This window comes from Rousettus aegyptiacus, unplaced genomic scaffold (assembly GCF_014176215.1).
Source record: "Rousettus aegyptiacus isolate mRouAeg1 unplaced genomic scaffold, mRouAeg1.p scaffold_m13_p_3, whole genome shotgun sequence".
In the NCBI taxonomy this organism is placed as follows: Eukaryota; Metazoa; Chordata; class Mammalia; order Chiroptera; family Pteropodidae; genus Rousettus; species Rousettus aegyptiacus.
The window spans coordinates 124,259,937-124,286,199 of NW_023416306.1; the positions used below are offsets into that span (position 1 = coordinate 124,259,937).

General features: G+C 35.9%; 1 protein-coding gene across 5 annotated transcripts in view; it reads left to right on the forward strand.

Annotated features, from left to right (window-relative positions):
• Positions 1 to 26,263, forward strand: part of UNC13C (unc-13 homolog C) — a 620,140-nt gene that overhangs the window by 148,803 nt on the left and 445,074 nt on the right. For 2 of the 5 annotated variants that reach the window (XM_016153674.2, XM_016153678.2), the window contains exon 1: positions 1,106 to 1,625. The exons of 1 other annotated variant lie outside the window; for it this stretch is intronic. The gene's annotated coding sequence lies outside the window, so the exon portion shown is untranslated. Of the gene's footprint in view, positions 1 to 1,105; positions 1,626 to 2,968; positions 3,042 to 26,263 lie in introns of those variants that run through there. 2 more of the 5 variants (XM_016153675.2, XM_016153677.2) reach the window with 2 other exon arrangements.

Consider the following 26,263-nt stretch of genomic DNA (forward strand, 5'->3'; position numbering starts at 1 on the left):
TATTGGTTGTCACATATAGTAGGTGGAATGTATTTTGCCTCAAGTTTTGCCAAAAACTTAACTGTTCATTTTGCTGGCAACTCTTACGTGTTAAATATTTAGGTAGAGTCAACTCTAAAGTTGGTCAAGGCATATTTATCCTTAAATATACCAGAAGATGCCATGCAAATCTATGTGTGTGCTCCCTACACTGTTTGATCTCAGCTGATGGCTGACTGTTCTTCAGTTCTGGAAACATCTTCCTATTTTCTAAGAAGCAAAGAAAAATGAACAGAAGTCAGCCAGCAGACCAGATGCAGCGTAAAACCTAGAAATTAGTCTGGGACTTGAGCTTCTCTAAGGTTCTATTTTAAGATCCAGTACTTTTTGTTTGTTCATTTCAACAGGAGGGCTAAAGGATAGAAAATGCTTTATTGGTGAAAAGTGGGAGCTGTTACTCTCCTCACTTCCTCTACCTTCATGAAACTAAAGAAGAAAGTATCTCATTCAATTCCTAGCTGGCTCTTTAAAACATTAACATGAAACGGGAAGACGTTATTTCTAAGTGTGAAGGCTAAGCTTTGTATCATTTTGTTTTCCACTATTTCTCATTTTGATTGTATGTGTCTTTAATTCAAAATTTTTAGGAATCACCTTCAGATGGCTTTCCACACATTAAAAAGAAGAAAACTACCTGAGATGAGATATTAGCATCAACTCTATCTCAATAGCTAGCTGCCTCTCAGTGACTAATTCAGAATTATACTGTGTGCGTGTGCTTTCCATGATTCCAAGCACAGCTGACTAATTATTAAATTATCCATGTTATCAAAGGGGCTGCAAACGCGGCTGGTAGAATTGGCCTTATGATAGTCTCGTAGGTCAGCACTGAATGATAAAGGGAAATTAGGCTGAGGAAGCTGTTAACATCCAGGCGTTTTCCTCAGCGGTGAGGCTGCGCTCCACACAGTTACTTGTCAGTGCGGTGGTGACGGCCACACCTGGCGGCGGCCACAGTGCATTTTCTGTGAATAAGGGCTGTGGCTCAGCCTGGAGGAGCTGCTCTGTGCGGCAGCAGCGGAGCAGCAGGGGGAGCCGAGGCGCTCCGGGTAGAGGAGGGCGGCGATCCAGCATCAGTGCTGCAATCCCCAAAGCAGTGGCCACGGCCGCGCGGTGGGAAGTTCCCCGCACGCACTCTTGCCGCGCTGCTCCTCACCCTCAATTGTTGGTGAGCCTTGGCGCTCGTCAACGCACGGAAGACAGCCCATTTTGCTTTCTTAGAGACAGGGATGAGAAATGAGCTGCTGAAGATACTTGGCAGTGAGGAGAGCGAAAGGCAGTTTCGTGCCAGCAGCTAAGTTGTAAAATTGCTTTGGAGGCTGCCCGGGGAGCACGATAGAATTGACAAGAACAGACACCGTTGTAGACCAAAGGCATGCCTGATTGCACTTGAGTCTGTCTGATCCCTGGTTCGCAGCTTCCGTCCGCTCCTGCTCTAACTCTTTGTGGTTGAATAAAGGAAACGAGACTAGAAACAAGATCGCAAGTGGTATTCCTGAAAGGAAAACACATAACACTCCAAAAGGAGGTGAGGAACAACCCAGCTGGTGTGTACATTTTTTTTTTTTTAAAGGAGAATCCCTCAGGTATGTTCTCTTTTCCCCAGTATGCTCTGCCTCATCTGCATGTGATTTTTGTGTCTGCCTTTTCTTGCTGATTCTTTTTGTTCGCACTTTGAATCACAACCATGGGGTTCTCCTAGTGTATTTGATGCATTTGTAAATACTCAGTTCTCCTGTGTTTAATAATATGGATGGTTCTGTTAAGGCTCACGGACTTCTCAGTCACCGCTTTATTTTAAATGGAGAATGATAATTGCTTCATTTACGCCCAACTTTCAGGGAAATATCTGTTTATAGATAAACAGGGAGGAAATAGAACCAAATAGAAAAAAGAAAAGTTGAGTGCTTCTCGGAAGGGGTTAAAAGCTGAGGTGTCATTGACTGGCATTGTGTCACCCAACTGATTTTCCAGCTCAGCCTTGAGTCTGGAGCAAACTGAGCTTTCCCCATGGTTCTGCATTTCACCCTCTTGATCAGTGCTTTAAGATGAAGATCCTGCAGATTTGTTTTCAAGAGGCAAATTGCTTAAAGTGTGTACTTGGTTCTGTTTTATAGTTGTTCTGTAGTGCTGAAGGAGGCAGTCTAAAAAAAAAAAATCCCTTTGCTTCAACAGCTTGAGTGAACCCTAACTTCTGCAATTACATCATCGATATACTTGTATAATAAAGAGAAAGACAGATAAGGCAACAATAGTAATGTTGGCTGCCTTTAGGACCTAGGCTGAGATGACAAAGCTTAAAGTCAATCTTTCTTTCTAGGCTTCTAAATAGAAAAAGGAAAGATGTGGGTGGGTAACACATAAAATGAATTTTTAGAATTACTCTGCATTTCTTTAAAAAGCTAAGAAGATAAGTTAGTCTCGTTTTTTAATTAATAATAAATGTAATACTTTAAGAATAATTTTCTTTTATGTTTTTATACATTATTTTCAGAAAGTTGGATAAAACTGGCAATAAATTAAACACACATGTATTGAAATTAAATGAGTTTTACAGGAGGAGAGAAACAAGAGAATGAGAAAGTTTGATATGCATTTATATATATATCAAAACATTTCATAGATTTTTAAAAAGTGTTTCACTAATACAAAGAGTTAATGCCAAAGCTTTAGGACCCAACCTTTTAATTATCATTGGTCCTACTTTCTTGTGATTTTAAAGTCGAACTGGAATACAAGCAAATACCATTTAAATTATAATTCGTGAATACTATAGAGTTAATCACCACGCTGCTCTTTTAAAACCAAAACCTCATTTTTGCCAAATGGTAGCGATCCAGAGCACTGAGTTGGGCCATACAACAAAATCAGGACATCAGTGTTTCAAAATTACATACATTACTATAATAGCAACAATATCACAATGTCATAAGTAACTATAAGCAATTCCTGGGCCCGAAGAGTGATTTGGAAGATGAACAGAGTTGAACTTACATTCATCAGTAAGTAGGGTGTGGAAAACATTGTGTATGTCTTCTGCATGGACATCTTATATGAGGAGGATTATATCTGTAGAGAAAATACTATAGTAATGATATGAGTAATTTTATTGAATTTATTAAATTATTATTTTTCAAACTAATAATTATTTTAAATAATATTTGAAACTCTCATATACAAAGTTGCCTTTTCAAACCATAGTAGAATTCTGTTGAGAAAGTAACTTCAATAGAATTATAGACTTGAATTTGAAGGTGGATAAGTAGGTTTGGGTTTATTTCACAGCATTTGATATTCTGTTGTTAGACTTTCATCATAGAGATTTGGAACCTTCTTCCAGAAATTTCCCCCACCATGTGCTTGGATAAACCCATGCTCAGGTGAAATATGACGTAAACATGTTAGATAAGCCAGAGAATTAATTCACTTTTCCATATGCTTATTATAAACAAAGTAAACTATTTCTCTTCTTAGGCTACCTAGCACCTTTCTGTGGTTGCTAGTCTTTGAACATGAAAGAATGAAGTATGCAATGTACAGAACTACTTGCTTAAGAATCCATGAATCATTTAAAGTTACTTTCACAGGCAAATTGTACTACGTGTGTGTGTAAGCTGAAAAAAGAACGTTCCGCATGCCTTTGCTGATTTAGGGGAAATCTCTGATTTTGAATATCAGTACACTTTTGGCATGATAATATTTTTTCCCAGTGTTTGAGGTACTTTCATTTCTATTGACCATTTCAGCTAATGCAATGCACATACTCTTCTGTGAGTTCTCTGAGACATTATGCCACCTGTATGTTGTCTTCCAGTTTTAACACTATCAGCTCCTGTGATTCGTTCTTTCCATCCTGTAGTCTTTACCACAACAAGACTTTCTCCAGAATTTTTGAAACATAGGAATTACCTTCTCTCATGAGAAAAGATATTTCTGCTTTCAGCTGGAAATTTTAGAAATTTTAAATACATGCCAAATTTGTTTCTAAATGCTCTTTTGAAAATAGAATGCCACTTCAAACCATATTATGATTTATACCTAATGTTAACTTATTTGCTAACATACATAAATTAATATCATTCAAGCAATAATTGCAAATTTAAAGAATTAAATTTGCATCTTTTATTGTTACTGTCGTTACAGATTCTTTCAGATCTCAAATTGTCTATGCTTGAATGGCTAGGCTTCAATTCCCTTCCAGCTTTAAATAAAAAGGAGGGGATTATTAATAACCCTCTCAGTCTGTAGCTTTTAAGCTTGTAAAAGACTGAGCATCTAGTTCTGTAACCTCTATAGCAATAATGGATGCTACAACAGTGTTTGCTCTACTTGTAGTCTCTTAAGGCACAGTTAGGTGGACAGGTGGTATTCTAACCTCAGAAGTCCTCTGGAGGAGAAGTAGAAATGAAAACACTGAATTATTTCTCCTTTTCTTCTGAAAATGGTTGTGATCCAGGAGGCATAAATGTTTCCTATCTCTTGCATATCCTAGTTATACTGTACAATTTAGCCTGAGCATATAAAAATTATTTTAATCTTGATATGGGAGTTTTGTATTGTTTTTCCTACTAAGGAAGTTAAGAAAATATTGTGTTGAAATAAATGCTGGTTAGCAAGATAGAAATTCAACAATATAAATTGTACTCAGAGTTTTTCCACTATTAAGAAAAAATTGTACTCAGAGTTTTTCCACTATTAAGAAAAAGTATTCAGAGAAGATGGGTTTCCCTCTCAAAGATTTTCTTGTCTCCCTTAGAGTTTTACAACTCAACCTTCAGCCGTCTCTATTCCCAACCAGTCTCCATTGGCCCAAATCCTGTGTTCAGGGTAAAAACATACTTTGTTTCTGAGCATCTTGGATCTTCAGAATCTGGGTGCAGTATGTTTTATTGATAGACAAAAAGTGTTTTGCGTGAAAACGTTTTGCTTCATGTATCTTATAAGTTGAAATAACATACTCTAGAAGTAGCTTTTCCAAGCATATTAAACCTAAGGGTGAAAAAAAGAAAAAAAGTAGCTATCAGACAGGGATGACTATTTCTATTTTACAAGTCGGAAGAACTTCTGACTTAGGCATTATCACTGAGGCATGTTTCTGAGAGAGGGGATACTGTTGACCTAATCATAGAAAATCTAGAGGAAGAACGGATGTGTTTTGAATAATGTCATTGTTAAGTGGCATATGGCTAAGAAAACCTGAACAATTGCTTTATCAATGAGAATTATTTAGTAAAAATTGGCAATGAGATTTAAAAAATAGAGAATTAATTCATGTCATCCAACAAGAGTCCATTGCTTTTTGCTATCTAGTAAAAAATATTGAAATTAGTCAAATCCTGGCTCAGTCTCCAACTGGCTGTGTAAACTTTGATTCTCATTTTCTAAGCATTGCTTTTCTCATCTGTAAAAGAGACTCTTTGATGCTCATGAAACCCCTTCTAGTTCTCAGCCTCAGAAATTCTATAAAATCTACATAGGCAGACACTATAGGGTCAACCGCATTTGAAATGTCACCACAGAATTACTTGACTCTAATTTACTTCTCTTGCGGCTAGTGATATATAAATATCATTTATCTGCTTTGTTTTTCTTTGCACAGCTAGGCAATGTTAAGTATTGACTTAATTATATTCTATGTTAACTGAATATTTTATATAAGATCCTGCATTTGTGAGTCATAAAATATTCGCTGCAGCTTTGATAATGTTGAAATGCTGCCATTTCGTTACAAGAAACAAATGGTGTTTGGGTACTTAGCTGCTCACTTTATTAGAGTAATTCCATAGAATAGTTTTATTGAGAGCTTTTAAAGTGTATGTAACATACTCTAGTTAGTAATTTGAATAGATTTATTATCTCTCCTTCCAGCTGTCTTTCCTTCTGGGTGGACATGCTCATAAGAACATGATAAAAAGAGAAGGATTGCAGGACTCTCTTATTGCTGAAGGGACAAACTGAAGTAGGGAAGCTTCTCGAACCTAAGGAAAATTTGTATTTTCTTCTTAATTTCAAAGAAGGATGATTGACAGGAGGCAAAAAATATAGATTAATTTCATATGTATATAAATTAAAATTTAATTTTAGTTACTTTTTAGAATGTAGTCTATAAGATTAGAAGATTGTGCTAAATACCAAATAAAATATCATAATATAAATGGATAGTAGGTGAAAATCATTCTTTTTTTTAATAATAAATGATAAGACCTATAAAGCATGATAAGTAAATATACCGGATTATAATAGATACATACATCAATTGCTCTCTGCCTCCATTTAGCCTTGATAGGGAGCATTGTCTTGATTCTCTCTACTGTCACTGAGGGCATTAACATTACATGTCTCACCAAAGACAAGAGGTTCAACTTCTCTAGTTTCCCTTAAACAGCTCCTTTTACTGATTTCCCCAGTCTCTCAGGCTCAAATCTCAAGATATCCTCACTGCCTTACTCTTTCTCATGATTGCTATTCAATTACTGATTAAGTCTTTTCTCTTACATGTCTTCTCCAGCCTTCTTTTCTCCTCCTATTCAGCATCACCTTAGGTCAAGTTTTTATCACTATGACTAGCATGATACCTCTCTAATCTTTAAATTGTTTTATCTGTTATGAGCCTTTTCTCTGAGCATCTGTTCTGCATACTACTGCCAGATTCATTGTCCTAAAAATTTGTGGCACATGTCACTCTCTGCTCAAAAACTTTCAAGGACACCACATTGTATATGAAATAAATCCAAAACTACTTAGAGTGGCAAAAAAAAAAAACCAAAACAAACAAACAAAAAAAAACAAAAAACCCACACCTTTTATAACCAAATCCCTCACTGATTTTCTAGCTTTACCTTATTCTAGTTCCTTACCCAATCTCTGTCCCCAATTAAACAGATTACTCACAGTTTTCAAACACTGCCATTTTATACAATTCTATAATACCAAATTATTTGCATGATCCACTTACTAACACATTCTTTACTTTCTCATGAGATTTCTCCTTTGGTATTGACCTATAGCTTAAATCTTTTTTTGTTGCAAGTAACTTAAAAAAAATTTCTAGCAAGACTATAAATATATTAAATGTCCGTGTAAACTTTGGAAAGTTACTTAAAATTTCTGCATTTTAACTTCTCAACTAGAAAATAATGGCACCGTAAAGAGCTTTAATGAGAGTTAAATGAAAAACATATAAAGCGCCCAAAGAATGCTGACTATTAGTAATTGTAGTTATGTTCAGATTACACATTATCTTGTGTATAGAAGGTAGGTGCTCAGTACGTTTGTTTGCTTTTACATTTAATTTGAATTCTATAATAGTATCAGTTATTAGAGGAAGGAGAAAGACTGGTATACAAATAGGAAATAGCAAAAAGAAAGAAAAGGAAAAACTCAAACCTCTGCTGTGACTTAAGGTAGTAATTACTTCAGCAACTACATTTAGAACAAACTGGAATAGCTTTGGACATCCTATTTTCGATGAATATAATATTTGATGAATCTAACACACTAATATCCTTGAGTGTGTTTTCATAGTATTGTGAGGCAGCACATTTTAATGACTTTCTGTATTACAGCAGATAAGGGTTTCATGAAAAGTCTACCGTTGTAAAAGGGTCCTGTGAAAAAGAAGAGAGATTAAAGCATGACCAGTGACTCTGAAATATTCTCATTGTTCAGAGCTCTGGCTTCAGGAGCCCCCCTGGATCCCTATGGCAAATGTCAGGATCTAGTGCCCTTGCATCTGGTGAATACAACCACTGAAAGGCAGAAGCATAGCTTCAAGAAGGGTAAGAGATAACTAATAACAGGTTGGCTGCCTGACTGACTTTATCTAGGTCAGAATTATGTCACATTATGGGTCTATGTCAATTTGCTATGATGTTTATCTTCCTCTTCTCGGTCAGGGATTTTGAAACCAAGTACAACTTTTTCTTCAGTTTAGTGTTTCTAGAAACGATACTTTCCTCACTAGCTCTATATCCTATATACTCTCTCACTTTCTTTGCTCTAAATCTTCCCCTTTTAACTTTAGCTGATAATCTAGAATGTGGCTTACCTCTCTTCTATTTAGTCCCATAGCACGTGCAACTTGTGTCCACATTATTGGTTTTTACCACCCTGGCTCATGATTTATGGCATCTAGCTCCCAGTGGATTCAGCAATAACCACAATCATGGAAAGAAATCTAGTGGTCTTTTGTAGTTTTATAGAAGGAATTCTTACAGCATCTGTTTATTTTGAGGTAGTGTGGCTGATTATAGACAGGTGCTTTTACCAGCAATAGTTCATGGTGGAGAACAATTTCCCAAACAAGGGTGAATAAGGAGTCTAAGAAAAATCTTCCTTAAATTCTTTGGTTAAACTTGAAATCTCCAAATTCCTGAATAATGACGTTAAGAGGAGGGAATGTCAATTAGTTGGGGCAATATATAGTCAAGTCTAGAATCTATTGAAAGAAAATTTGAGCTTGGCTTTGTAAATCTTCCTTGTGAGCTTCTAGATTTTACATTACCTTCTTTTTAAGACACTTGACATGATAAGCCTTGATTAATTTCTCTCATAATTGGTTCCAGTTGTCTGCCCTTCGGGCCCTACCCACAAGATATTATTTGCTGATAGCTGTGTTTGGAATTCAAAACTTTCTTCCATGAGAATGGAGAATATATTTCTTAGAATGCCGAAAATTTAAAAAGTCTACAAGATCTGACATTTAAAATGTTAAATTTAATTAGAATTACTGAAAATTATGGGAGCATTGAGAAAGTCTTTGTCAAATTGTTACAGTTTCTGGTTGCCTATTTTTCAGTTATGTCTCAGTGAATCCCAATATTGTCTCACTTTTTATTGTGAACACAATCTCTTAGTTATCTAAACCTTCTAGAGGACAGATGATTTACTGTACTGCTTAACACCAGATGAAAATATACCCAAGAGTAAAGCCTGTTCATATTTCCATGCAAAAAAATGTGTTACTATATGTCTGCAAATATTAATGAGTGACAAAACCAAGCAATGTGAAATCTAATTGAGAGATACTCTGAACTATTTATCAGGAATTCGAACATTAGTAATAAATTAGCTAATTTGTGGCAGTAACTGTAGAACAAGGGTTATACAATAGATACTTAGAGGTGATGATTCTACTTACAGATTAAGTTAAAATGTCATCTCATATCTGCAATATTGTACATTAAGAATATATTCATTACAATGGCATGGGAGATTCTCAAGTCTTTAGTAATTTCTACATTATGAAGTATTAAATCGTGTTTAGCATAACTGGTCATTATTTAATACTTTCTAATTGTCGAAATTGGTAAGTAGGTGTTTTGAGGAAATGGGCATTTCCCATTTTGTTAAATAACATGATGTTAGCAAGGGAGGATAGCTGTCTGGGTTATTAGAATTCTATTGATTTGGTGTGAGAGAGAGCGGAAATGACCTTTTGAAAGTATGTTAACTGTATAAGGATTGATTATTGGCACTGAGGGAAATATTCTGACCCAAGATCACAGACCTGGATCCCAACACATCATTTTTCAAGGGGAAAACAATTCATCATAAAGAGGAATAGAAAAGTAATTGTTGTTGTTTTGCAAAATTAATCTCCTCCTCCCCCCCCCCAGAAAAGTAATTCAAAGCCAGCATCCTACTGAAAGGAAACTAGATAATCAACTCTATGCATGAAAGACAGCACATTTTTCATATTTCTGAGTACTAGCAGGCTTATCTTAATTATGTTTTGCTTAGATTACTACTGACATTTGTCTGAGGCTTCTAAGGACTCAGTAGGTAGCTATGGAAGATGAGGCAGGAGTGTCACAGATAACAGAGGAGAGCTAAACTTGGATTTGAAGTGTCCACAAATTCATGTTTCAGAAATCCCAGCACACCAAGGCGACTGTTTACATTTTCTGTTTTGCTATATGCCTTAGGCTGCCTGAGGGACATCTCCTGCACCTTTCTGGTTGAGAGATGTATATCCTGCCTCTTGAGCTGCTGCCTTTATCCTAATTAGACTAGCTATAAAACACATGGCGTCTAGGGGATTCCTTCTGGGTTAATTACAGGACTGTAAGCAGCTTTGCAGGAGAAGTAAACCAGGTTCAATTTCGTACAAGATGTGTCTGTGTGGTTTTAATGTGTGGAGAGGCCAAAGGACTGGGCTTTCCCAGTGCCTCTCTCCATCGCCATCTAGTCTAGTATGAATTGTCAGTGATTGCACCTGCTTTCTTTTCTCTTCTTCACTCGATTGTGAGCTCCTTGATGACAAGGGTTATGCCCTTGTTCTCTGTGCTACAGAACTGGTGGAATGCTTATATACATTAGTTGCAGAGCAAAAAAAGAAAAAAGAAAAAGAGCCCAGAGAATTAAAATGGGATGCTATTAATAACAAGAGATGGTGTTTAAAAGAATTTTAAAGGAAAGGGGATGATATAGATTATGATGATTAGTCAGAGAGAATATTCCTGCCAGAGACAATATTTGTAGGGTGAAAAGAAATAACAAAGTCACTGTGAGTGGAGAGCAACAAACTCCTCTTGCTGATGTTTAAGACGACTTTGGGTACTTTACTAGGCTGTACAGGAGGAATGTGAAAATGAATAAAAGAAGACTTGCCATCAAAAGCTCTTACATATACAGGGGGAGGGAAACATGAGTACAAATTATTATACAAGGAGTGAATTCAGGGGAATGGGGGTTACTGAAGTAGTGTATATGGGCTAAATAGGAACTACAAATGGGAGAAATGACTTATAAGATTCATATAGCAACAATGATAGTATGGTGAGGAGGCAATAAAGGTATTCTTTTTAAGAAAAGAGGTAAAAAGATGTATTGGGTTACAGCAGAGACTATATGGTGAGGAAAAGGCTATTGATAAGCCTGAATTTCATGCCGTAGGCATCAAGAGGCCACTTTTTGGTGGAAATGGTTGGAAAGAAAATACTATCATTTATTGAAATTGCTTGTTTAAATAACCCCCTGTTCATTCCCATCTAACAGAAGGGACTATTGTTGTTTTGCTTACCACTGTATCCCTTAAACCTAGTGTAGGTCATAACACACAGCTGGCACTCAATAAGTATTTATTGAGTAAATGAGTAAAATGTTGATATCTCATACTGTAAGTATGTTGAAAAAACTTTTGAATGCAAACTCGAATTTCTAACTAGTTTGATTCTTCTTGAATATATCTTTCACATCTTCATCTTCACTAGTCTATTCTGTGTAGAGCACCATGAAGATACTGGGGTTACAAAGGATTGTCTTTCAAAGGGGGGACTCAGAGCCTTATTAGGGAGAGAAGCCAGACAGATGTCATGGTTGTTGTTAACAGAACATTACAGAGTAAAGTGAGTTATTTCCCTAATGTCAGCATATTGTTCAATATTTTGGAATTTGTTAAAATGGCTCCCCTTCAAATTGTGATCAGATATTTCTCACCTGACCACTATGGCTCAATCTGCATTTATTAATGGATGCAAGGTTATGCAACCTCAATTATAATCTTGGAAAATTGTCAACAAATTCTGATTAATAATTACTGCTTAACTGTTTGTTTGTTTGTTTTAAGACACTCTTTCATAGTTTATGCCCAAAATAATAGCCTGGTAAGAAATTCAAGGATAAAAATAGAAAAGATATTAGTCAAAACAATTCCCAGAGATACCAAGGCAGGACAATGGCCTGAAATTAATACCATAATTTCTCATACTTCATCTATTTTGCCACTAAATATATAGATTTCTTCTTTGGCAAACACAATATTTTGTGTTTTGCTTATCATACCATATAAAACGTTTTTTCACTGTTGAATACAAACACAGCCAAACACAAACCAGAAGGAGAATTATTTCTGATTATGTGTTCAGGTGTTTATAAATTTATACACAATCTGAGTTTCCAAAATACCTGCAAAATGATATTAAAGTTAAATTTTCTAGGGAAGTGACTTTTTTGTTTTGTAGAAAATTGTGCTAAATACCTTTGTAAAGCAAGTATCAATTCATTGGTTACCTTTTTTTTTTTTTTTTTTACTTTTTAGTTATGGCTGGCATACAATACTGTATTAGTTTCAGGTGTGCAACTTGGTGATTAGACATCTATATAAATCACAAAGTGATCACTTCAATAAATCTAGTGCCCCTCTAACATCATACATGGTTATTACAATATTATTGGCTATATTCCTTATGTTACCTATTTTTAAGTATAAACTTGCTTATACTGATGCATAACTAGACTTTTAAAAAATCTATGGACAGCATGGTCATTCTGTCCTCCATTTTAAAAAGAAGCTGTCCTAGGTGCTAACAGGTAACGCTACAATAGCTCTATGTCTCAGTTTTGGCTGAGATCTCTTATAGTACTGGCATGATTAGAAATCAGAGTCAGAATCTAACAAGACTGTATTCATGTTTATTTCAGTAATCCTGACTAGAATTCCTAAGAAGGGTAATGAGATAGGGATTACTTAATTGGGGAAGAACATATAAAGGAAGAACAGGCCACCTTGTCCAAAAGGTAAACAAGCAATGGCAACTATAAATATTTCTGTCTCTTTACTTTAACCTAACTATCCATTCTATTTTTTTTGATCCATCTCCCTATTAAAGTGTACCTGTTTTGTGTCTTATTCTCTTAGTTATTTGAAACTCTTTGTTATTCTAAAAATGCAGATAATTATTCCATATAATGATCTATAAAAGTGATATCATGAATAACAAATAAATAAAAAAAATAGAGAGCTTTCAAGAGAACCCAACAAAAGATAGGAAATAAAAACAAAGAGCAAAAGTACAAGGGGCTGTGTGTCTTGCCTCCTGCTGGCTAATAAATTGGTGACACAGCTCTAGCTTCAGTTGGTCTGTTCATTTTTGTGTATAAAGGACACATTGGAGTCGCATATAATGTTATATGGTAAAATTTTTGAATTTGCTAAAAAATTATTAGTAGTGATAGGTGTATATATATCCTACCTCACAGCCCCTTCCAAAAATTATAAATTCTTTATATTTTCCCTTTTATTCTGTAGGTAGGTTTAAGTTTTGCTACTAGGTTTAAGTTTGAACCTGTGGAAAATGAAAGAATAGTTTAAAGGAAAATTGGTGTGTTAGGAGTAGCAAAGTAGTTTTTATTTATTTGGTGAGATTTCAGGGTCATGAGTTCCCATGTTTGGAAAACAAAAATAACCCTTATTCTTCCTACCCCCTACAACCCTCCCCCGCCCTTCCCCACAAATTCTAATGCTTTAATTGTTACTCTAAAATTCATCCAAATATTTCAGAAAAATAAATAAGTTAGGCTGCATCTGTTATTAATGTCTTAGTCATCGATTGTTTCCTGAAAGTTGTAGTAGGCCAGGCAAGACCTGAATAATTAGATACTTCAGAGAAAGGAACCATTAAATTGGACAGAAAAGATGACCAAAGATAAGGGCCAGGTTTGGGGGAACAAAATTTTTTTACTTCACAAACTTTGTATTTTCAGGGCTAGGCATTTTTGTTCCCCTTAGCTCCATGGCTCAAACCAACTGGCTGAGGGCTCCATTAGATGTTAGAAAACCTTTGATTTAGAATAGTATTCTATATATGAACACAACTTGGAGATGGACAATCTGCCTTGGAGATGCAATTTCTAATAAAGATCCACCAAGTATTATTTCTAAGGTTTGTATAATATAGGGCTTTTTCAGTAGAATATTTACTATATTCATGTTTAGTAAATTCAATAGTATATTGAAATAATCAGGCGGTATAAGTTCAGATTATGTTCTTCCTGACATAATATGTATTTTTTTTCATATTTTGCAGATTATCTGTATAATCTAGTGATATAAAATGAAGGATTTGGAGTTTCATATCCTATATTCAGATGTAGACATGACCACTTTCCAGAAATGTAGTGTTAGGCAAAGTGCTTAATTGTGCCAGCCCGCAGTTTCTTCCTCTCTACATCAGGAATAGTATAGGATTAGTATAGGAATAGGATTGTCACTATGATTAAATAATATAATTTTTAAAATACTCAGCATAGTGCCTGGAACAGAGGAAGCAAATATTAAATAGCAACGATTATTATTACTCTGTGTTACTCATTAGCTGTCTCTGCTACTGTGGTACACTGTGAAAATAAAGAAAATATATTTTGTAGATTTGGAGTTTAAGAATATTCAGAGATAATATGGAAAAGCTGGTGAACTGGTGTCTGTGCCAATCCAGGAACCAAGACTACCTTAGTTGAGGGCCATTCCTAGAGGTTGACTCGGGGGGATATGTATGTTGGTCCTGAAAGTATCACACCTTGGCATCGATTATAGTCTGCACTGCATGCCATTCAAATCTACTTGCTTTATATGGCAAGTTAACACCATAAGGAATAGGTACTGGTCTCTTTTCCTGGGGAATCTTATATGAAGAAGGTTTCTGGCATGAACTAGAGCCATCAAGACTAGTCAGCTTTCAAGACCACAGCACATCATCTTTCTTCTGTTCCTTCCATTTAAAACATCCTCTACCCATGGCTAGCACCTCTGCTGCTCTAGGTGGCTTACCTCATGGGGTGACCTAGATTACCATTCTTAAGGGGTCTCAGCCCTTGGTCATTTTGAAAATCTTATCCATTTACCATCAAATTACGGAAAGGGATTATGAAGAGTTTCTTCGGTGGCTTATCTGGGTGCCAAACATTTTCCTCCTCATTCCTATAGTATAATTTCATTCCTACATTCTAATAATCAGAGTCAGTTCCTCCTGACATAAGTCTAAAGTGACCATATGGCAACTGTATCTTAAGATTTCATGATATTTTCACTCTGTGTCTTCATAGAAGCAGTCTCCCTCTGGGAACCAGAGGTCCTGACCCCACTGCTGCCCATCCACTACTGTGAAGTAGTAATCTTCTTGGTCTAAGATGAAATTATGTAAATGGAGAAGACAAATTTGTATTTGGAATTGTGTTGATTCCAGTTAAAATGAAGTTCTGCCCTTTCCAAAGTAGAAGTTCAATATAATCATTTGCTACCAAGTGGTTAGTTGATCTGCTTGAAAGATGTATCAAGGGTCTCTGTCATTGGCAGGTTGGACATTCAGCAGCAGCAGTACCTAGATCAGCCTTGACGAATAGGATCTCAGGCTGTTGAGTCCATGCATAATCTCCATCTCAAACAATATTGGTCACATCATTCTGTTTACTTGGTTATATATTGCTGCTTCCATGTGGGTGCTCTCTGGTGAGCCTCAGCATGCAAAACAAAAATTTCAAACTTTGAGCCTTTTCCCTTTAAATCATCTACATGCCTCTTCCCTAGCTTTCTTTGACCCCGATCTGCCAGGTAATTCACCACTGCTCATGAGTCCACATGTATTATTACCACGAGCTACTTCTCTTTCCATACAAAGTGGATGATCAGGTAACCTGTCTCAAATTCTGCCAATTTGGAGGATTTCCCTTCACTGCTGTGTTTCAGTGCCATGTTGAGCAGGACTGTGTAGCTGTAGTCCTTTCTCATGGACTCGTACATATTGAGAATCCCACATGTAGAGATAACCCATTCATACACTAAGTTCAGATTATTTTTCCTTCTTCTCTTAGCTATCTATAAGGGATATCTTCCAAGGAGGAGATATGTGTGTGTGTGTGTGTGTGTGTGTGTGTGTGTGTGTGTGTGTATGTACATATAGTTGACCCTTGAACAATGAAGAGGTAGGGGCACTGACCCCTTATGTAGTCGAAATCCTGCATATAATTTTTGACTCCCCCGAAACCTAGTTGTACTTTGGTGTCTATGGCGGATTGGTTCCAGGAACCATCCCCCACCCCCCAGATGCCAAAGTCTATAGATGCTAATGTCCTCTATATAAAATTACATAGAACAATGCATACAGTTGGGTCTCCACATCCATAGCCTCCCAACCATGGATCAAAAACAGTATAGGGGTTTATTGAAAAATAACCACATATAAGTGGACTTGTGTAGTTCAAACCTGTGTTGTTCAAGGGTCAACTGTATGTGCTTTCTCTCTCTCTCTCTCTCTCTCTCTCTCTCACACACACACACACACACACACACACACACACACACTGAGGCAGAGACATTAGTGGAATAATAATGGGATCTAGGCCACATACTCATGCAGCTTACTTATGCCCTGTGACCCCGTTTATGCCTGATAATCCCAGGTATACCATATCCATTTTAAAGTGGATTGCTATTAGGTTTACTCAGTCTTATGATTTGGTGAGTTGGACAAAACTCAGATCATGATAGGTAGTTCTGGTAACATGATTATTTGATGCCACATATTCAAGTGCTCTGTATATATTTGAGATTGGGAAATATTTTTTAATAGTATACAGTTCTCTACTGCAGATGGCATAAACTTTCTCCAGAATCATAGGGTCAACATTTGATTCTCCTATTGGGCCTCACCATAAATTCTACGAGGTGACTTTTTCACCACAGATATCTCTGTCTTTGAAACTATGTCAGCCTTCGTATCACCAGCACTTGGGTCAGAGTAGTATTCCCAAGTATGGATTTTATTACTTCCAAACATGAAGAGGCTATGGATATGAGAGGCAATAATTTATTTTTTACTTTGGAAGGGATGTCAGGGTATTGTTTAGACTACTTACCCCTAAAAACTCTGAATCATCATAAAGTTAATCTTCTGGAGCTCACGTGTCTTATCAAGGCCTTTTTGTGCACTTTCTTCCCATTTTTCTTCTCTTTTTTTCTTTTTTAAAAAATTTATTTCTTTTTAATTTTTAATGTCACCACATATTTGACCCCTTTTACCCCATCTACATTCCTCCTTCCCCCTTCCCCCTACCCTCTGGTAACCACTAGTCTATTGTCCATGTCCATGAGTCTCTGTTCATTTGTTGCTTTTAGGTTTAGATCCCACATATAAATGATATCATGTGGTTTTCAACTTTTTCTGTCTGGCTTATTTTGCTTAGGATGATTATCTAGAAGTACATCCATGCTGTTGCAAATGGCAGTATTTCTTCTTTTCTTATGGCTGAGTAATATTCCATTGTATATATGTACCACAGCTTCTTTAGACAATCATCTGTCGTAAGATACTTCGGTTGCTTCCATGTTCTGGCCACCACGAATAATGCTGCTATGAACATTGGTGTGCAAATATCTTTTCAGATATGAGTTTTTAAGTCTTTGGGGTAAATACCCAGCAGAGGGATTGCCGGATCATATGGTAGATCAATTCTTAGATTTTCGAGGAACCTCCATACTGTTTTCCATGGTGGCTGTACCAATTTGCAGTCCCACCAGTAGTATATGAGGGTTCCTTTTTCTCTGCGTGCTCTCAGCAAGGAGAGTAAAAGCAAAAATGAATGAATGGGACTACATCAAACTTGCCATTTTTTTCCTCACTGGATTAAATTACTAGGATATCATCAACGTAGTGGACCAATGTGATGTTTTTCAGAACATTTAGATGATCTAGGTCCTAGTGCATGGTGGAAGGATTAACACATTTCTAAGACAATACTGTGTATTCTTTTCTGCCCCACCTAAATGTGAACTGCTTCTGAATCATCTTCCTGGTAAGGATAGAAAAGAATAAATTTCAGTGGCCAGTTCATTGGCCATATACCATATATCTGAGGCTATGTTAATGTGCTCTAGCAAAGACAGCAATCTGTGCACCAGCTGCAATTGAGATGATGGCTTTGTTGAGTTTATTGTCATCTACCATCATCCACTAGGATCTCTCTGGCATTCGTAGGAGCTAATCTGGTGAACTAAATGAAATATGGACTACTGCATCATTTAAAATTTTAGAGGTAGTACTGGTCTCTGCATTCCCAGGATGTGATAATGTTTTTTATTTGCTTTCTTGGCCTTCATCAATGATATCTCTTATCAAAATTTGCAAGCATCCTAAGCTATCATTAATAGATGATTGGATAAAGAAGTGGTATATATGTATATATACACACACATAATAGGATATTACACAGCCATAAAAATGAATAAAATTTTACCATTTGTGACAATGTGGATGGATCTGAAAGGTATTATGCTAAGTGAAATAATCACATGGAAAAAGACAAATACCAAATCAATGTGGAAGTTTTGTTAACTACCACATATATCCATCCCAATTACACATTGGAAGACTGGAAAAAAATAGCACTGGGCCAGTCCATGGTCCCAACTAGGTATCTTTGGTGAGAGTCTAAGCCTCATAGTGGTCTTTCAGTCAATGGGCTCTGGAGTTGAGTATTGGCACAGGTCCAGAAACTGAGGAAGAGATTTATCTTCTTATTAGGAAGGCTATCCTCAATCTCCTATCTATTCAAGATTCTTTTTTGCTTGCATAAATTAATTGCTTGCATTATTTGTGGACTGTGTGTTTATCTAACCTCTAGGAACTGTATTCTATTAACCATCTCCATAGCTCTGTCACCTCTTGGCTGCCACTCCAACTTTATAGCCTGTTATGATAATTGTGCCCACCTTGTTTCTGATAGTTAAGTGCTACAACATAATCTCAATTGTTTTGGGACCCTGTCATTGCCATTGTTAACAGAGCCTAGTTCTGTAACATCTCTGTAGAGGATAACCACTACTGAGATGCTCAGTGATGTTACTTACCATTACTTGTCACATTGGTAAATGGTATATCCTCCCATGGAACATTTTTGGCTAGTGAGTTTTCTTGCTTTGTGTAATATATCCACTCTAACACATCCACTTCTCTGAGACTTATGATCTCTTTTTCTACTGTTTTCCATACTATTTCTACTTAATATGGATGATAATTTTTTCCAAGCTTCGAAGAACCACCACAGCTTGTGTTGATATTGTCTCCCATGGTCCTTGCAAGGGGTTAAATTTAATATCTTGGGAGAGGGTTTCCACAGCAATATATTTTTCTCTATTTAACTTTATATACCTCCTCATTGATCTAGCACCCACAGAATCCAGTTAATAAGTACTCTTTCAGTTCCTGTTGGTGCATATATGTTGGTGAGGTCCTATAGCTTCTTCAACATATAGTCCTTTTCTTCCCTTAACATACACTACATTTACTCAACTGGATTATGTTGTGACTTTATACTAATTATTGTTCTGGAGGTCCATGGGGATGTTTGTGGTGGATCTTGATGGAAGGTACACAGATTTTCTTGCAAGTCAGAATCTTCTATATTATCTTCAAGTGTGGGTATAGTACTAGCCACTCACAGGGAGGAGCAGGTCACTTTTACAGTTTGGAGGTTTGGGGGAATCTGGGGATTGAAGAATTATAAGTGAATTAATCCAGATGTTCCCATTCTATGACTCAAAGCCCCATTTTTTCCCTATTAAATAGGCTCTGACCTTAGCATATCCAACCTACCTAAATTGAGAACTAAACTTTCTCTGGAGCTCTGCCACTCTCATAATTAATTCCTAGGTCTGGCGTTCAGCTTTTTCTGCATCTGCTGAAAGACATGAGAATTTCTTTATCTGATGACATGGACCTCTGTTGTTTTTACACTTAGCCTTTCATTGCCTTTGTTCACTGCATCAAGAGGCTCCAGCAACAGATAATCTATTTCATAGTGCTGATCATTTCCTCTCCTCAACCTATCAAATAACATGAAACATTACGTGCATGAATTAATTCCCTTCCACTAGTATCCCACCTCAATCCACCACCAATGAATATTTTAATAGGTGCATTGCTATAATATACCACAAGCTATCACTTTTCCACATAGAACCAGTGATTAGGTTTTCATTGCCAGTCCAACAGAGAGAATTCATATAAAATATCTCCACTTAGAGTCACTTCCTCAGTGCTCCCTTTGTTCCAACTTTTTAAAGTCAGGTTCCCTGGGAAACAGACTATGAAACAGAAATATGTACATACAGGGTTTCTTTTGGATTGGGTGGAGGGAGAAGCTGAAACGCAATGCACTTGCAACAGAGGCCTCAGCCAATCCTATAGGAAACTCCGATGCTTGGTTAAATTTGAACAACCACATCAACTGGTCATTGGATTTGGACTGCCCCAGAGAAGGGAAATAACTCTTTGGCCATGGCCCATGCTCAGAGAGTGTCTCAGCTGTGTGTCTTTGGCAATTAACAAAATACTCTCAGCAGTTAGAAGAATGAGTGATTTAGTCATGAAGGGGACATTTGCGTGGCATACCACAGCTATGCCACACCATATCTGTCCATTGATTCTGAGGGTAGACGTGGATGGGAGGCTGAAGTGCAAATATTATGTTTGAGGTTACCTTGATTTTAATGTTAAGGGTACACAGAATGTGTGTGCTCTCTGGGATACTCCTTCTATGTCTTTTTTCCTCCTAAGGCACAAAAGTATACTCAGAGGGCTTTCTTGCTGATTACTTTTTAAAAATTGTTTTTAAATTACATTTTTGAAATGTTTTTAAAAATTAACAGATTTCAGTGTCCTGGGTGTCAAAAATAGTCTGTCTAGTTTCCCACGGCATTATTCTGGGTCTTTGTTTTTAGCTGTAATCGGGGCCTAAGTAAAGAGGCTGGGCCAAGTTGGGGTTGGAGGGAGGACAAACACAGATACAATTACAGCCTGAATCTTAATGTGTTTTATGGGAGAGAGGAAGAGCTTACATTGCCTTCCTTTGTGAGAAGGGGCTTTGGAAAACTTGAATTTAAATACATAGGCATTATGTATTTTTACCTCTGTGGTTAATAGAGAAGTAAAAAATTTTGTATTGCATTTTTAATTTCTTCCAATTTTCTTATTTCAGTTACACTAGCACCTAGACTTGCCATAGATCAAGTTACCAACTGTATCTGTAGTGATTATTTATTCCCAAATGCTCTCTGAGGTAAAAAGTTAACTAGCTGATGCTAAGCATGTTTAGTTTTAAGGTTATAATTCAATATTCCATAATAAAAATATAAGAAAATTTTAAAGAACTAACTTTGATATTTGATTTCATTATATGAAATCATTATATGGAATGTGCTCTATCTTTCCTGAAAAAATTAAAATATGTCTTACTATTAAGCATTTTGTAATAATTTCTTTAAAAGCACCCTACAATATAAGAAAGGGATGAAATTGCAGCTCTGTTTAGTGAGACACTAAGTTTAATTTTAGTTATGAGTGTCACACCCATTTTGCTTGTACGCTTTGAAGCATAAATAATTTACTTTCACCTAAGAGTTAGAATCAAATGAAGTTCATTGTGTGAGGAGAATTACACTGGATCAAATACTCTAAAAGGAAAAGAAAAGGAAGAAAGATACTAATTATGTGAGCATTTAAGTTTTGGTCTATTGCCATGCTGCATAACATTCATTAAAATTTTAAATTCTTGCTTTTACTATGGAGCAAAGACACTCCTAGAGTTATGGACAATTAATGAGGTGAGAAGAACAGATAGGAAGTCACATCAATAATCAAATATAAAAGACTGAGATGAGGATTAAGTACAATGATATTTTTTAATGTGCATAGAACAATGATTAGAATATTTTAAGATTTACATAAAAATGTTTAGTTCTTTTGTGAATATTCTTTTTTTAAAGATAATGATCTCAAGTGAACATTAATGAGGAGCTGAACCAAAATAGTAGCTCTGGGAATGGACAGGAGGTATAGGGAATGAGAGAAATTGTAAAATTAAGGACCTCAGATTTAGAACCAGTGAGAAGTTTGGGACAAAGAAACAGAGGAATCAGTGGTGATCCTAGAGTTCTGGTCCATATAAATAAGAGAGCGTTGGTTTTGTTAATAAGTACTCTATGAGAAACTTAGAGAACATTGTAGTTTAAGAATGAAGATTAATTTGAAATGTTGAATTTGAGATGATAATGATCATTCAGACCAAACTGGTTAACACACAAATAGGAATTAATACGAAGAAGAGAAGCTAGATGCAGATACATGAATTTGATAGTTAGCAGAAAAAAGAATAAAAGAAGACTGAAAAGAAGTAGAGAGTCTAGTGAAAGATCTTTTAGGTATATCTCGCCATACCTTAGACAAAACTAATAATGGCTCCAGACCTAGGCTTGCAAAGCACTCAGAAACAAAGGCATCCACTCTCTCTGTGCCCGTATGTTCTCTCATTTCTGCTTTTGACCCCCATCCGCACTCTTTTCTCTTTCTTAAAATATATTTTCACTCCTGAATTTTTACAAAGTTTAAATTTTGATTGTTTAGGTCAGAATTTTATATTGCTTTCTTATTGAAATACCTAAAATGATCTGACAGTCTCCATGTTCCAAATTTCAATTCCCAAGAGAGAAAACTTGATTGGCCCAGTTTTCATCATGAGACCACTTAAGTCAAAATAGTTTTGTGCAAAGAGGCCCTTTAATCTTGGGAGGAGATTATGGTTTTATACAAATATTATTCATGTCCCCCAAAGAGAAAGTTTAGTAGAATTCTGAGGTTGGAACTGGACAGCAAGAAGTTGAAGATGGCTCATGAAAAAGTACAGGTAGCAGGTCTCCTCTGCTTTGGTAGAGTTAGGTGGAAGGTTCGGTAGCCTAAGAAGGTGACAACATGAAGGAAGGCTGAGGGCTGTCGTTTGTTTGTTTGTTTGTTTGTTTTTATAATAGGGTAAGATGTGAACATGCTTATTGCTTAGATTGGATGGACTCAGTAGAGTGAAAAAGACATAAGATGTGAGCAAGAGAAGAGATAGTTATTGGAGCATTATCTTAGAGGTAGTGATTCAATCAAGAACAGAGGAGGAGAGTACCATTTCCTCAAAAAAAGTAAAAATAGAACTACCTTATGTCCCAGGAATTTCACTCCCGGGTATTTATCCAAAGAAATCCAAAATATTAATTTAAAAAGATATGTGCACTTCTATGTTCATTGCAACCTTATTTGCAAAAATCAAAATATGCAAGCATATTAAGCTATCATCAATAGATAATTGGATAAAGAAATGGTACATATATACAATGGGATATTACTTGGCTATCTAAAAAAGAATAAAATTTTACCATTTATGACAATGTGGATGGACTTAAAGGTATTATGCTAACTGAAATAAGTCACACAGAGAAAGACAAAGACAATATGATCTCACTTATATGTAGAATTTAAAGAACAAAACAAATAAAAAACAGAAACAGACTCATAGATACAAACCGAATGGTAGCCGGCTGGGAGAAGTGTTGGGTGAGTGAAAAAGGTGAAGAGATTAAGAAGTACAGATTGGTAGTTATGAAATGGGTGAAAAAGGTGAAGAGATTAAGAAGTACAGATTGGTAGTTATGAAATGGGTGAAAAAGGTGAAGAGATTAAGAAGTACAGATTGGTAGTTATGAAATAGTAAAGAGGATGTGAAGTACAGCATAGGGAATATAGTCAATAATACTGTAATAACTAAGTATAGTGCTAGGTGGGTACTGGACTAACTGGAGAGAATATCTTCATAAATTATATAAATGTCTAATCCCTATCCTGTACACCAGAAACTAATACAAAATAATATTGAATGCCAACTGTAATTGAAAATAAAAAAAGATTAAACCATTTAAAAAAAGAGCGCAGGATGAGATATGACCCTTAGAATAAGATTCTTTTATCTTAAAAATGTACAGCACAGAAAAAAATATCTTTTGAATACTTCCTGTAATTGTTCCAATTAGATGACAGGAACCCTCTGGATAACTTTGGTCTGTCCTTAGTCAAGACAGTGTCTGGCATATAATAGATATTTAAAATGGAAAATATTTATAAAAGCTATTTGGTAAATAGAAAAGTAATAAAAGGCTAAGTATTATGGTTCAGACTATAAGGACTATGGGGGAAAAAGGCAACTGAGCAGTTAAAGAAACTTTTGTGGAAAAGATTAGTCTTGATCTTTCCTTCAATGATTGAGTTGAGATCAGATTAGCTGGGAACATTCTAGGCAGTGAAGAACTAGTATAAAAACAAAACAAAACAAACAAACAAAAAACAGGAAAGAATAAGCTTAGTAGATCCATGGAACTATGAAGTGGCCCAGAGTAGAGGGTATGCAGTAGTTTTTAGTAAGAGATTAAGAAGAATAATGACATTTAAGGAAAATTAGATAGAAGACAGTTCATGAGATGCTTTGGAATGTTAGAGGATATTACTTTAGGAGACCAGTAAGCTATTGCATTATTAAAGATCTAAAGTAAAGAGAAAGTGAATTATTATAGTAAAGGAACCAAGCTTTGGAACAGGAGACCCAAGCAACTACTTTAGTATCTATGAGACTCATCATCCCTAACGATAACTGGAGATAATGTCATTACAAGGTTACCATGAAGATCACATGACTTGATATACACAAAATACTTTATAGATTTGAAAGTTCTTGTGAAAGTATCGGTGTCAGATGTCATCATTTACTCTGAAACCAAAGTGTAGCAATGGAAGTGAGTAAAAAATATGGATGGGCTGTAGTTGAGTGAAGAAATTCACAAAATTTATGATTAGCTACTATACAAAGGACATACATCATTTGACCTTTGTTCTTGGGGAAATGGGTCTGTTTATTTGTTTTTTTTCTACTTATTTAATTAATTAATTAATTAATTTTTTATACTTATTTTTTAAAAATAATTTACTAGCTTAGGATAAACCTCTTAATCACTTTCTGGTTGATAATTTTTGTCAGAAAAAATAATATGTATTGGTTTATTGTTTTTGCCTTAACATAAGGCAATAAATGAATAGTTCACAAAAAACATTTCACGTGTTACTATGTTCTGGCAATTTCTATTGTCAGTCAACCCTGTAACCATCCATTACATTATATATACAGTCCTTTTACTCCTTCATAGGAAAAAAAATTGATATAAAACAGGTAAAAATCTTTATTTACTCATACAAAAAAATCTAGAAGATGCTTTTTAAAATGTGATCTTTAATGTTAATTTATCTTCTCATCACCTGCCTTTTTTCAACTCCTCTGCTGCTTCTTTCCATCAGTCCTTTTGGCTCCTCACTAGCTATCGGTGTGGCTAGCTATCCTGGTTTTCTCCTAAGGATCCTGCTTATAAAGTTATATGGTCAGTGTGCTAGCCAGTACTTTCCTTCTCACTCCGGGGAACTGCCCTTGCACTTTGTTAGGCTCACTCCCTCTCTGCTGCAAGAGCTCATCCTCCCTACTTGATGAGATATTTCTGTCAGCTACTTTCCCGATTACCAGGAATTTACCGTTGAATACATATATGAGGAACCATGTTTATGTATTTCTTTTATTTATTTTTGAAAAAAAAAATTTAAAACAGCAATCTTATAGTACAAGGCATTTATTGCTGAAGGTGGCATTGTAGTGGGAGGCGAGGCTTTCTTGCTGTGTTTTGGCGGGGGATTAAGTATCATCCTAACACAATCTAAGATGCTGAACACTAACTCAGTGCAGATGAAGGAGCATTTAAGAGTGAGGTTATGTTATGTGGCTAGAAGCAGGGATTGAGCAGCTATATAATAGTAAAAATGGTCAGAAACTCAGATGATACACATGGGGTTCCTAGACCAAAGATGGGAATCTAGGAGGCCAGCATCACAGACTATAAGACAAGCATCAGTGCTTAAGTAGAGAGGGCAGGACCAGGAGAGGTGACTGAGGAGGACTGTATCAGATCATATCTCCTCGTCTTCTGTCTCTCTCTTGCAAATTAACACCTAAATACCCAGTTTACCTATTTTCTTGCATTCAATAAGGAACACAAAATTGTTTATTGATTTGAAAATACTTTAACTTGATTATGGTAATTATTTAATAAATTGCTGATTGTTTAAAGGTTCAATTAGCTCTTTTAGCCCATGAGAGTACCTAGGTTTATATTAAGTAGCTCTCTTACAGTCATATTAAGTAGCTCTCTTACAGAATGAATATGTTGATAGACTCGCAATAAATATTTTACTCTACATTTAACTCTAATATTAGTTCCAGGGTTTATACACTTGCAGTCCAAATCTGGGGCTTGGAAGCAAGGCTGTGTTGCTGATTTACTGCATGATCTAAGTCAAGTTTCCTAAAAATTCTAAATTTCAGGTTCCTTATCTGGAAAATAATAGTACATCTCTCACATAATTATTATGGGAGTGAAATGAAATGAGGTAAATTTTTGAAAATTACATGGTGCTTAGCACATAGAAAATAATAAATAAATATTATCACTAAGGTTTTTCATAACAACATAGTCTTGTATTTTAATTTCTCTCAAAGATCTTCTTCCCAAAACCTTAAATCTCACTTAAGATCAGTCGATCGA